This window comes from Oxyura jamaicensis, unplaced genomic scaffold (genome assembly GCF_011077185.1).
Source record: "Oxyura jamaicensis isolate SHBP4307 breed ruddy duck unplaced genomic scaffold, BPBGC_Ojam_1.0 oxyUn_random_OJ71821, whole genome shotgun sequence".
NCBI lineage: Eukaryota > Metazoa > Chordata > Aves > Anseriformes > Anatidae > Oxyura > Oxyura jamaicensis.
This window is the reverse complement of record NW_023310709.1, coordinates 1-11,689: the sequence shown is the minus strand read 5'-3', so window position 1 is coordinate 11,689 and position 11,689 is coordinate 1. Positions and strand designations below refer to the sequence as shown.

The 11,689-nt window shown below is 48.2% G+C and overlaps 1 long non-coding RNA gene across 1 annotated transcript; it reads left to right on the top strand.

The window, feature by feature from the left end:
- The first annotated feature begins 556 nt into the window (after positions 1 to 556).
- Positions 557 to 9,038, top strand: LOC118159724. Its single transcript, XR_004747222.1, has 3 exons — positions 557 to 567; positions 3,340 to 3,345; positions 8,911 to 9,038. It is a non-coding gene; the product is annotated as an uncharacterized LOC118159724 (long non-coding RNA).
- The last annotated feature ends 2,651 nt before the right edge of the window (positions 9,039 to 11,689 follow it).

The window sequence follows — 11,689 nt, the reverse complement described above, 5'->3', positions numbered from 1 at the left end:
CTGTGTGGTCTTTAGATGACGGCCGGGTTAAACCACAACAGTCCTTTTTGGCGCCCAACGTGGGGCCTGAAGGGTTGAGATAACAACAGATCTGAATAGAGTGTATTAAAACAAAATTCTGATAAACATTTCATCAGTTTAATATTTACTAATCACAGTGTTGATTTTTGTGATCTCAAGTCTGCTGTGCCTGGTTTCTAAATTGAGCTACATAGCACATTACTTACTGTATGTGTTCCCTGTTGTGTTGCTTATCACTGCTGGGGGTTGGTACAAGGTTATTATTTTGCTGTACTGTGTAACACTGGCTTACGATATGATAAAATTACCGGCCATGAGACTAACCTGATATTTGTACTCAGCATTGTCATCAACTCCATACTTTGGGAACCCTACCTCAGAAACTATTAGTAATTACTATTCAATCTATGTAATTACTATCCAATCTATGGAGGGGTCAGGGGAAGATGTTTTTTCCCATTTGTTCACTCTCCCTTTCTTCTCCTCCAGGCGAGTTACGGTAGCTTTCCAAAACTTCGAATATCCTTGGGATGTTCAGACCAGCATGTTCTCATTGTTATGTCTCCTGAATGCACTTCAGGTTCTGTCTAAGGTTAAACAAATACTTAAGAGTGTCATCCAGAGATCTGTCCTGAGGCAGGATAGTTATGAGTGGCAGGGAGAGTGGGAGGATATGGGCAGTGGGCACCTCCAGTGCTTTGGAAGTTTACCCCTGAAAAACTGAAAAATCTTAAAAAACTGGTGGAGTGCTTGAAAAAGGTGTCTCATCACCCTGGCAGTACCAGACATACAGAAATCACTGCAACGTGCTGGGGTTTGGCCTATGCTTACCGAGCTGCAGTCAATGCCAGTATAACCCCAGTGACAGACCCGGCGGCCACTTCAACCTCTGAGACAGACCCAGTAGCCTCTCCAAGCCCTAAAACGGGCCCCAAGACTGAGCCAGAGAAACAAACTGTACCAGTGTCGGTTGCACCCCTAACCAAGGTGAAAAAATGGTACAGAGAGTCAGGTCGTTTAGAATGCAGAGAGTCTTCTGCTAGGTCTAGGTGTAGAGAATACGAGGCCGGGCTATCAGAGGAGCAGGAGGATGAAGATGAAGATGTCGCAAAAACAGCAGTATCCAGCCAAAACCTAAACGAGCGTGAGCTACGAGATGTGCGAAAAGATTTCAGTCGCTGTATAGGTGAGCAGCTTGTCACCTGGCTGCTCCGGTGCTGGGACACTGGAGCCAATAGCGTGGAATTAGAGGGCGGGGAAGCCAGGTGGCTGGGATCCCTTGCTAGAGATTCAGGCATTGACAAAGCAATTGGAGATGGAGTACAACCTTACAGCCTCTGGAGGCGTCTCCTATCAGCTGTGAGGGAAAGGTATCCCTACAAGGAAGAAGGTCTTCCAGGCAAATGGACCACTATGGAGAAGGGAATCCAATACCTGAGGGAATTAGCAGTACGGGAGGTGATTTATGAGGACCTAGACAATGAACAAACATCCACAGTTCCAGATGACGTCAGGTGTACACGACGCATGTGGTGGAAGTTTGTACGGAGTGCACCATCATCATATGCCAGCTCATTGGCAATAATGGCCTGGAAAGAGGATGAGGCACCCACAGTGGGTGATGTGGCTAAACAACTCCGGCAGTACGAAGAAAGTCTCTCCTCTTCCCTACAGGTCTGCGTCTCAGCTGTGGAGAAACTTTCTGAAAGCGTCCATCAACTAAAAGACAGTACTTTGGAGAAACTTTCTGAAAAGGTCCAGCACCTTGAAGAGAGATTATTTTCCTCCCCACCTGAACGAACCAGTGTCTCTGCTATTAGGGGTAAGCGCCCTTCTGTGCAAGGAAGACGATATGGGGGGTACACACCCCGTGCCACCCTGTGGTTTTACCTACGTGACCATGGAGAGGACATGAGAAAATGGGATGGAAAATCTACCTCAACCCCAGACGCACGGGTATGTGAGTTGCAAGGAAAAACAAGCAGGAAAAAGGGGTTCTCTGAGAAACTTGCTGCTACAACATCCAGCGGGCAGTCCTCCAGACACAGAAACGAAGATTCTGACAAGGATTAGAGGGGCCCTGCCTCCAGCCAGGGGGAGGAAAGGGACAATCGAGGTTATTGGACTGTGTGGATTCGATGGCCTGGCACATCAGACGCAGAGAAGTATAAGGCTTTAGTAGACACCGGTGCACAATGTACTCTAATGCCATCAAGCTATAAAGGGCCAGAGCCCATCAGTATTTATGGAGTGACGGGAGGATCCCAGCAATTAACTGTATTGGAAGCTGAACTGAGTCTAACTGGGAATGAATGGCAAAAGCACCGTGTTGTGCCTGGCCCAGATGCTCCATGCATCCTTGGCATAGACTCAAGAGAGGATTTTTCAAGGACCCAAAAGGGTTCCGCTGGGCGTTTGGCACAGCTGCCTTAGAGACAGAGGGCATTGAACAATTGTCTACCTTGCCCGGTCTCTCAGAGGACCCTTCTGAAGTGGGGTTGCTGAGGGTCGAAGAACAACAAGTGCCAATTGCTACTACAACTGTTCACCGGCGGCAATATCGCACCGACCGAGACTCCCTGATTCCCATCCATGAGCTAATTCGTCAACTGGAGAGCCAAGGAGTGATCAGCAAGACTCATTCACCTTTTAATAGTCCCATATGGCCAGTGCGAAAGTCTAATGGTGAGTGGAGACTAACAGTGGACTATCGGGGCCTGAACGAGGTCACACCACCACTGAGTGCTGCAGTGCCAGACATGCTAGAACTCCAGTACGAACTGGAATCAAAGGCAGCCAAGTGGTACGCCACAATTGATATCGCTAATGCATTTTTCTCCATCCCTCTAGCAGCAGAGTGCAGGACACAGTTTGCTTTTACTTGGAGGGGAGTCCAATATACTTGGAATCGGCTGCCCCAGGGGTGGAAACATAGCCCTACAATTTGCCATGGACTGATCCAGTCTGCGCTGGAGCAGGGGGAAGCTCCTGAACACCTGCAGTACATCGATGACATCATTGTGTGGGGTGACACAGCAAAGGAAGTTTTTGAGAAAGGGAAGAAAATAATCCAAATCCTTCTGAAGGCCAGTTTTGCCATAAAACAAAATAAAGTCAAAGGACCTGCACGAAAGATCCAGTTTTTAGGAATAAAGTGGCAAGATGGACTTCGTCAAATCCCAATGGATGTGATCAACAAAATAACAGCTATGTCTCCACCAACTAGCAAAAAGGAAACACAAACTTTCCTAGGTGTCGTGGGGTTTTGGAGAATGCACATTCCAAATTACAGTCTGATTGTAAACCCGCTCTACCAAGTAACCCGTAAGAAGAATGATTTTGAATGGGGCCCTGAGCAACGACAAGCCTTTGAACAAATTAAGCAGGAAATAGTTCATGCAGTAGCCCTTGGGCCAGTCCGAACAGGACCAGATGTAAAGAATGTGCTCTACACCGCAGCCGGGGAGAATGGCCCCACCTGGAGCCTCTGGCAGAAAGAACCTGGGGAAACTCGAGGTCGACCCCTAGGCTTTTGGAGTCGGGGATACAGAGGATCTGAGGCCCGCTACACTCCAACCGAAAAGGAGATATTGGCGGCATATGAAGGAGTTCGATCTGCTTCGGAAGTGGTCGGTACTGAAGCACAGCTCCTCCTGGCACCCCGACTGCCAGTACTGGGCTGGATGTTCAAAAGAAGGGTCCCCTCTACACATCATGCAACTGATGCTACATGGAGCAAGTGGGTTGCACTGATTACTCAGCGGGCTCGAATAGGAAACCCCAGTCGTCCGGGAATCTTGGAAGTGATTATGGACTGGCCAGAAGGCAAATACTTTGGGATGTCATCAGAGGAGGAGGTGGTCCGTGCTGAGGAAGCTCCACTGTACAACAAGCTACCAGAAAATGAGAAGAGATATGCCCTGTTCACTGATGGGTCCTGTCGTATTGTGGGAAAGCATCGGAGATGGAAAGCTGCTGTATGGAGTCCTACACGACGAGTTGCAGAAGCTGCTGAGGGAGAAGGTGAATCGAGTCAATTTGCAGAAGTAAAAGCCATCCAGCTGGCTTTAAATATTGCTGAACGAGAAAAATGGCCAGTTCTCTATCTCTATACTGAGTCATGGATGGTAGCAAATGCCTTGTGGGGGTGGTTACAGCAATGGAAACAGAACAACTGGCAGCGCATGGGCAAACCCATCTGGGCTGCTGCATTATGGCAAGATATTGCTGCCCGGGTAGAGAACCTGGTTGTAAAGGTACACCATGTAGATGCTCATGTGCCCAAGAATCGGGCTACTGAAGAACATCAAAACAACCAGCAGGTGGATCAGGCTGCCAAGATTGAAGTGGCTCAGGTGGACCTGGACTGGCAACATAAGGGTGAACTATTTGTAGCCCGATGGGCCCATGAAACCTCGGGCCATCAAGGCAGAGATGCAACATACAGATGGGCTCGTGATCGAGGGGTGGACCTGACCATGGACACTATAGCACAGGTTATTCACGATTGTGAAACGTGCTGCAATCAAGCAAGCCAAACGGTCAAAGCCTCTTTGGTATGGAGGACGATGGCTGAAATATCAATATGGAGAGGCCTGGCAGATTGATTACATCACACTCCCCCAAACCCGCAATGGTAAGCGCCATGTACTTACAATGGTGGAAGCAACCACCGGATGGCTGGAAATATATCCTGTGCCCCATGCCACTGCCTGAAACACTATCCTGGGCCTTGAAAAGCAAGTGCTATGGCGACATGGCACCCCAGAAAGAATTGAGTCAGACAATGGGACTTACTTCCGAAACAACCTTATAGACACTTGGGCCAAAGAACATGGTATTGAGTGGGTGTATCACATCCCCTGTCACGCACCAGCCTCCGGTAAAGTTGAGCGATACAATGGACTGTTAAAGACTACACTGAAAGCAATGGGTGCTGGGACATTCAGAAATTGGGATGCACATTTGGCAAAGGCCACCTGGTTAGTCAATACTAGGAGATCTGCCAACCGAGCTGGACCTGCCCAATCAAACCTGCTACATACTGTAGAGGGGGATAAAGTTCCTGTAGTGCATGTGAGAAACATGCTGGGAAAGACAGTCTGGGCTACTCCTGCCTCAGGAAAAGGCAAACCCATTCGTGGGATTGCTTTTGCTCAGGGACCTGGATGCACTTGGTGGGTAATGCAAAAGAATGGGGAGGTCCGGTGTGTACCTCAAAGGGCTTTAATACTGGGTGAAAAAAGCCCATGAGTTGGACTGTATTATGTTAATTATTATATAATACTGTATATCATCACTACTATGATTCCTATATGTCAATGTCCTATTAATGGTATCACAGTAACAACTACGCACATACTGATGAATGAATTTTAATAGAATTGGACAAACAAAGTGATGCAGTGGAACGAGAATGGGCTTCAGCGTGTGACATTCCAACATCACACACCATTTCTTCTGCCCTGAAAGACTGCGATGACAGATGGAGCCTGAAGTCAGTCATGGACTATGAAAACTCAGTGGACATTATATATATATATACTATAAATGAAAATGGTGGTCAATTGGAATCTATTGGAAAGGGTGTAACCTGAGCATGACATAAATGGTATGGAATAAGGGGTGGATATAAGGTTGGACTAGGTGATCTTGCAGGTCTCTTCCAACCTAGATGATTCTGTGATTCTGTGATTCTGTCTCTTATTTGCGTATGTCCTTGTCTGTGAGGTGACCTTCCCCTTCAAGTAGAGGACCTGTGTTTTCTCTGGTCCTCCTTTTTCTGTTCACATATCTAAAAAAAACACTTTTTATTGTCTCCCACAGACTTGGCCAGCTTCAACTCTAATTTGGCTTTGGCCGCACAAATTTTCTCCCTACAAACATGAACAGCGTCCCTGTATTCCTTCCACGTTGCCTGACCCTCCTTCCAGCAGCCGTACATTTTCTTTTTCTGCCTAAGCTCCAGCAGAAGATCCCTGGTCAGCCAGGCTGGCCTTCTGCCCCACCTGCTTGACTTCCGTTATCTTGGAATTGCCTGATCCTGTGCTTTTAGGAGGCAGTGCTTAAAGACTGACCAGCACTGATGGACGCCAACGCCTTCAAAAGCATTTTCCAATGGGACCTTGCTGACTAGTTCCCTGAGCAGCCTGAAGTCTGCTCTTCCCATATCCAGGACTGAAGTTTTGGTGGCAGTTTTCCTCCTGTCAACAAAAATTTAAACTCAACTGCTTCATGGTCACTACGGCCGAGACAACCGCCAGTTACCATGTCCCCCACAAGACCCTCTCTGTTCTCCAGCAACAGATCTAGGAGGGCACCTTTCCTAGTTGGCTCCCTTAGCACCTGCACTAGAAGTTATTATCAGGGTGCTTTAAGAACCTCCTGGACCTGCTCGTGTCGGTTGTGTGGTAATCCCAGTTGACATCTGGCAAGCTGAAGTCCCCCATAAGGACAAGGACAGTTGATCTTTAGGTATCTCTCAGTTCCTCAAAGAATAATTTATCGGCGTCGTCATCCTGGCTGGGTGGTCTGTAATAGACTCCCACACTGACATCCCCTTTATTTGTTTGTCCCTTAATCCTTACCCAGAATCTCTCAACTTTGACATCGCCAACCTGAAGTTCCACACAGTCCAGCCCCTCCTTCACGTACATCGCCACCCCCCCACATTGCCTGCCCTGCCTGTCCCTCCTGAGGAGCCTGTAACCATCTACTGTGACACACCAGTCACAGGACTCACTGGTTTCACTTATGCCGTTGATGTCGTAGCTGTGGGACTGGGCCAAGACTTCTAGCTCATCCATTTTATTCCTCATATTGCATGTGTTTGTGTAGAAGCACTTTAAATGTGCCTCATTGCATGCAGCACCTTGTGGAGCAGACCAAAGGACCTCACTAGCACACAGTCCCTCTGATTCTAGCGCGTGATCCCTTAGCTTATCACCGGCAGGCCTGGTTTTATCCCTTTCCCCCTTCGACTCTAGTTTAAAGCCCTATCTATCAGCCCTGCTAACTCCTGGGCAAAAATCTTTTTTCCCCTGTGAGAGAATTGCATCCCATCTGGGGACAGCAGCCCCAGTGTTGCGTAGACCTTCCCAATATCAGCAAACCCAAAGTTCTGCCTGTTGCACCAGTCTCAAAGCCACGTGTTAATAAGACGAGTCTGCTTGTCAACACTGATCCCTCCTATCAGAAAGACAGAGGCAAACACAGCCTGTGCCCCTGATCCTTTAACCAGTCTCCCCAAAGCCCTGAAGTCCCTTTTGATCGCTCTCGGGCTTCTCCTTGCTACTTTGTCATTACCAGCCTGAAAGACCAGTAGCGGGTAGTAGTTGGTGGGCCGTACCAGGCAAGTGACTTTCCTGGCAATGTCTCTTACCCGAGCCCCAGGGAGGCAGCAGACTTCCCTGTGGGTTGGGTGCAGACGGCATATCGTGACCTCTGTCCCTTTCAGAATGGAGTCCCCCATGAAAATAACCCTTCTTTGTTTCTTGACAGAAGATGTAGCAATGTGAGGGGTAGGTTGCCTTGCCTTAGGCACCCTTTCCAACCGGGATGGGCTTTCGCCTACATCGTTGTTTTGACTGTCATGTTCTAGAGCCTCATACCTGTTATATAAGGGTAGATGGGAAGGTGAGGTGGGCAGGGACAGGGCTCGCCTACCACCTCGAGCAGGAACCTGCTTCCACTCCCCCCCTTGGCCTAGGTCCCCTCCTACTGCCTGGCGGGATGGGGGAACTTTTGTCTTTTGTGTAGCAGGAGACACTTGTGCTGTGGCAGGCTCGTGAGTCTGTCTCAGAGAGGGTAGAGTATGCTTCCACCAGTCACTTTCCCTCTCCGATTCCCTGATGCTCTTGAGCCTACTCACCTCCTCCCAAAGCTCCGCCACCAGGATGAGCAATTCTTCAACCTGGGCACACCTCCCACAGGCATACCCACCGCTGCTGCTGTTGGACACCAACAGAAGACTTGGGCACACCCTGCAGCACAAGACCTGGATGGCCACGTGTTTCCCCGAGACCTCTGTCTGGGTAGCCACATTGGTGACTGTGGCTGGAGAGGCCGCAAGAGATGCGGAGGCCATGGTTTTCTGCCTGGTGGATACCATGGCCGGGCTCTTCACGAACAGGTTACAACCACCATTGGGAAAGACCGTTGGAGAAGAGTGGTGAGGGCGCCCTCCCTGATCACCCTGATCGTCCGTGTGCACTGCCGCACCACGCCCTGAGTGACATGCCATGCCCTGTTTGCCCGTCTTTGTCGCCCACGCTCCTGGTCGCCCATGCTCCTGGTCGCTCATGTTCCTGGTTACTCACGCTCCCTAGGGGCTGTGTTTGTACGGCCAGGGAGGGGGTGCTGTTGGCTCCACCTACAACTCCTCAGCCTCCATCGTGAGGGCTGCCGTGAGGGTGGCTCCCTCAGCTGCCTCGACTGGCCTCGATGCCGGAAAAAAAGCCCTGCCCACCTTGGTCCTCCGCTTCACTACAGAATGCATCTGCCCTGGAGCCGATCACCTCGGCAAGTATATAAGCCAAATGTCCTCAGCCTCTAGTCATAGGACATGCCTTCCAGACCTTTTATCAGCTTTGTTTCCCTCCTCTGGATGCATTCAAGAATCTTAATATCCTTTGTATATTGTGGAGTTGAGAACTGTACACAGTATTCAAGGTAAGGCTGTACTAGCACTAAATACAGAGGGAGAATCACCTCTATTGACTGGCTGGCTAATCCCCAAATGCATTTTGCCCTCTTGGCTGCCAGGGCACACTTCTGACTCATGTTGAGCCTACTGTCAACAAGCACCCTCCAGATTCCTTTCTGCCGAGCTATTCTCTATCCACTCTATCCACCCAGTCTATACCTGTGTCTAACAATACTCCCTCCCAGTTGCAGAACTCGGCATTCACCTATTTTGATTGCTCAGTGCTCCAATATATCTAGATCCCCCTGCAAGGCCTCTCATCCCTCCAGAGAGTCAACAGCACCACCCAGTTTAGTATCATCAGCAAACTTGCAGTTGAAACCAAATGCACATAGAAACATTAATGTTGGAAAAGACCTCCAAGATTATCTGGTCCAACCATCACCCTACCACCAATATCGTCCACAAAACAATGTCCCTAAGCACCACGTCCAACCTCTCCTTAAACACCCCCAGGGACGGTGACGCCACCACCTCCACGGGCAACCCGTTCCAATGCCTGAGTACTCTTTCTGAAATGAAATTTCTCGTAATTTCCAAACCTCCTCTGGTGAAACTTGAGGCCATTCACTCTAGTCCTATCACTGGTTATCTGCAAGAAGAGGCAGACTCTCAGCTGTACTGGGTCTGGCTGGGATGAAATTAACTTTCCCTGCAGCATCCCATACAGTTCTGTGCTCTGCACTTGTAGCTAGAACAGCACTGCTATCACACCAGTGTTGTGTCTACTGCTGAGCAATACTGGCACAGCATCAGGACTCCCTCTAACCCTGCCCCAGAGTCAGCAGGCTGGGGGTGGGCAAGAGGTGAGGAAGGAACATCACCAGGGTAACTGACATAAATCAACCAAAGGGATATTCCATACCATATGATGTCACACAGCAATAAAAGGTGGAAAAAGGAAGAAGAGGGGAGGGGTGAGCTTTCATTGTGAAAACATCTGTCCTCCCAAACAACGGCCATGTGAGTTGAGGCCCTGCTTCAAGGCCCTGATCAAGCATCGCTCATTTGTGGGAAGTAGAGAGTAATTTCTTTCCTCTGCACTTCAAACACAGCCTTTGCTTTTTATTTTTTTCCCCTTTTCCCCTTTGATTTTTTTCCCTTTAGTTAAATTGTTTAATTAATCTTTCCTTAATAATTATTTTCCCTTTAATTAAATTTTCCTTATCTCAGTTGTTCCTTTCCTTTTATTCTTCCCCTCCTCTTCTAAGGAGGAGGAGTGAGAGAGTGGTTGTGGTAGAGTTCAACTGCCGAAAAAGGTAACACCACCACAGTCCTTTTTGGCACCCAATGTGGGGCTCGAAGGGTTGAGATAAAAATAGAATTGATTAAAACTCTTACAACTAACAAACTTACTTGCTAGTCACCATGTTCAGTTTCCTGTTAATATTTTCCTGTTTGATCATGTCTCATGTAATCCGTGTCACGTTCTCCTTTCTCCTCCATATCCGATCTGAGTGTGCTACAAACTGTGTTCTTTTTTTTTTTTTTTAAATTGCTGTGCTGCCAAGCACTGGCCTTGAGTTTAATCTGTCATTCAGGCTCTGCACTGTTATCATTTGGGTCTCATGGAAACTATCTTTTAGAGACTATTCAGAATTACACTGCCTTCCTTTCAAATGATGTCAAATGATGAATAATATCAGGAATGGTACCTCCTCCTTCTTTCACAGTGGGCTAATTACAAGAGTTTTTGAGTACTTTGAATATCCATATGTAACCTATATACTCCCATTGCTAACTCTGATTAATGGGTTTCCTCTTCTCTCTAAGGTTAATCAATGCGTTAGAAATCTTACCCAGGAATTTGCCTCGAGACAGTCGGGTGGCAAGGTGTGTGGGAGGATATAGGTAGGTGCCTGTAACAGGTGTCTCCTCCAATAGTTTTGATCTTCACCCCTGAACAAGTGCAAAATCCTAAAAACCTGATAGAATGTTTGAGAGTCATATGCCCTGACCCTGACAATGCTGGAGAACGACAGCTTGCAGCGCTGTGCTGGGTTCTGGCTTACGCCTACCAAGCACTATTTAACACCACCCAGCACCCTCAAGGGAGGGAAGAGGTCTCTGAACCTGATGACCAGATAACATACGCTGTGGCTAACCCACAGGACCAACTGACTATGGTATCAGTTGCCCCCATAGTCAAGACAAAACAATTGAAACGGAAGTCAGCTCGTTTAGTTAGGGAAGAAGCTTCTCCTAAGAAGGAGTGAGAAGGGGAAAAGGCAGGCACCTCTAAAGCAGAGTGATCACAGAAACAGCAGGAAGAAGAGATGGAAATCATAAAGGAATCAGAAACCACCCAGTCTCTATCCCTGAGTGAGTTGTGAGAAATACAAAATGATTTCAATCAACACTCAGGTGAGCACATCCTCACCTGGCTGCTTCAATGCGGGGACGCTGGGGCCAATAGCCAACAATTAGAAGGCAATGAAGCCAAGCAGCTGGGATCCCTCTCTAGAGAAAGGGTCATAGACAGAGTATTTGGGAGAGAGACACAGGTTCTCAGCCTCTAGAGGTGACTCCTCGCAGCTGTGAAAGAACGGTATCCCCATAAGGAAGATACTGTATATCAAGCAGGCAAGCTGACCACAATGGAGAAAGGTCTCCAGCACCTGCAGGAATTAGCTGTGCTGGAGATGGTTTATAGTGATTTGGACAATGCCCAGACACCTAAAGACCCTGATGAAGTCCAGTGTACAACATACATGTGGAGTAAGTGAGTGCAGAGTGCACCATCATCACATCAATACGCTGGCAGTATATAATTGGGATGAGGGGATGAGACAGTGATAAATGATTAAGTCCCAAATAGGATTTTTGTGATTTATTAAGCGAATAGAGGCAAGCAAACAGCGCTGGGTGCACCGGGAGTCTCTGCTCTACCAGGACGCATACCTGTTACATCAGGTGGCTGATTTTTATGCTCCTAGACTAATACATATTCATCACTATTCCTAG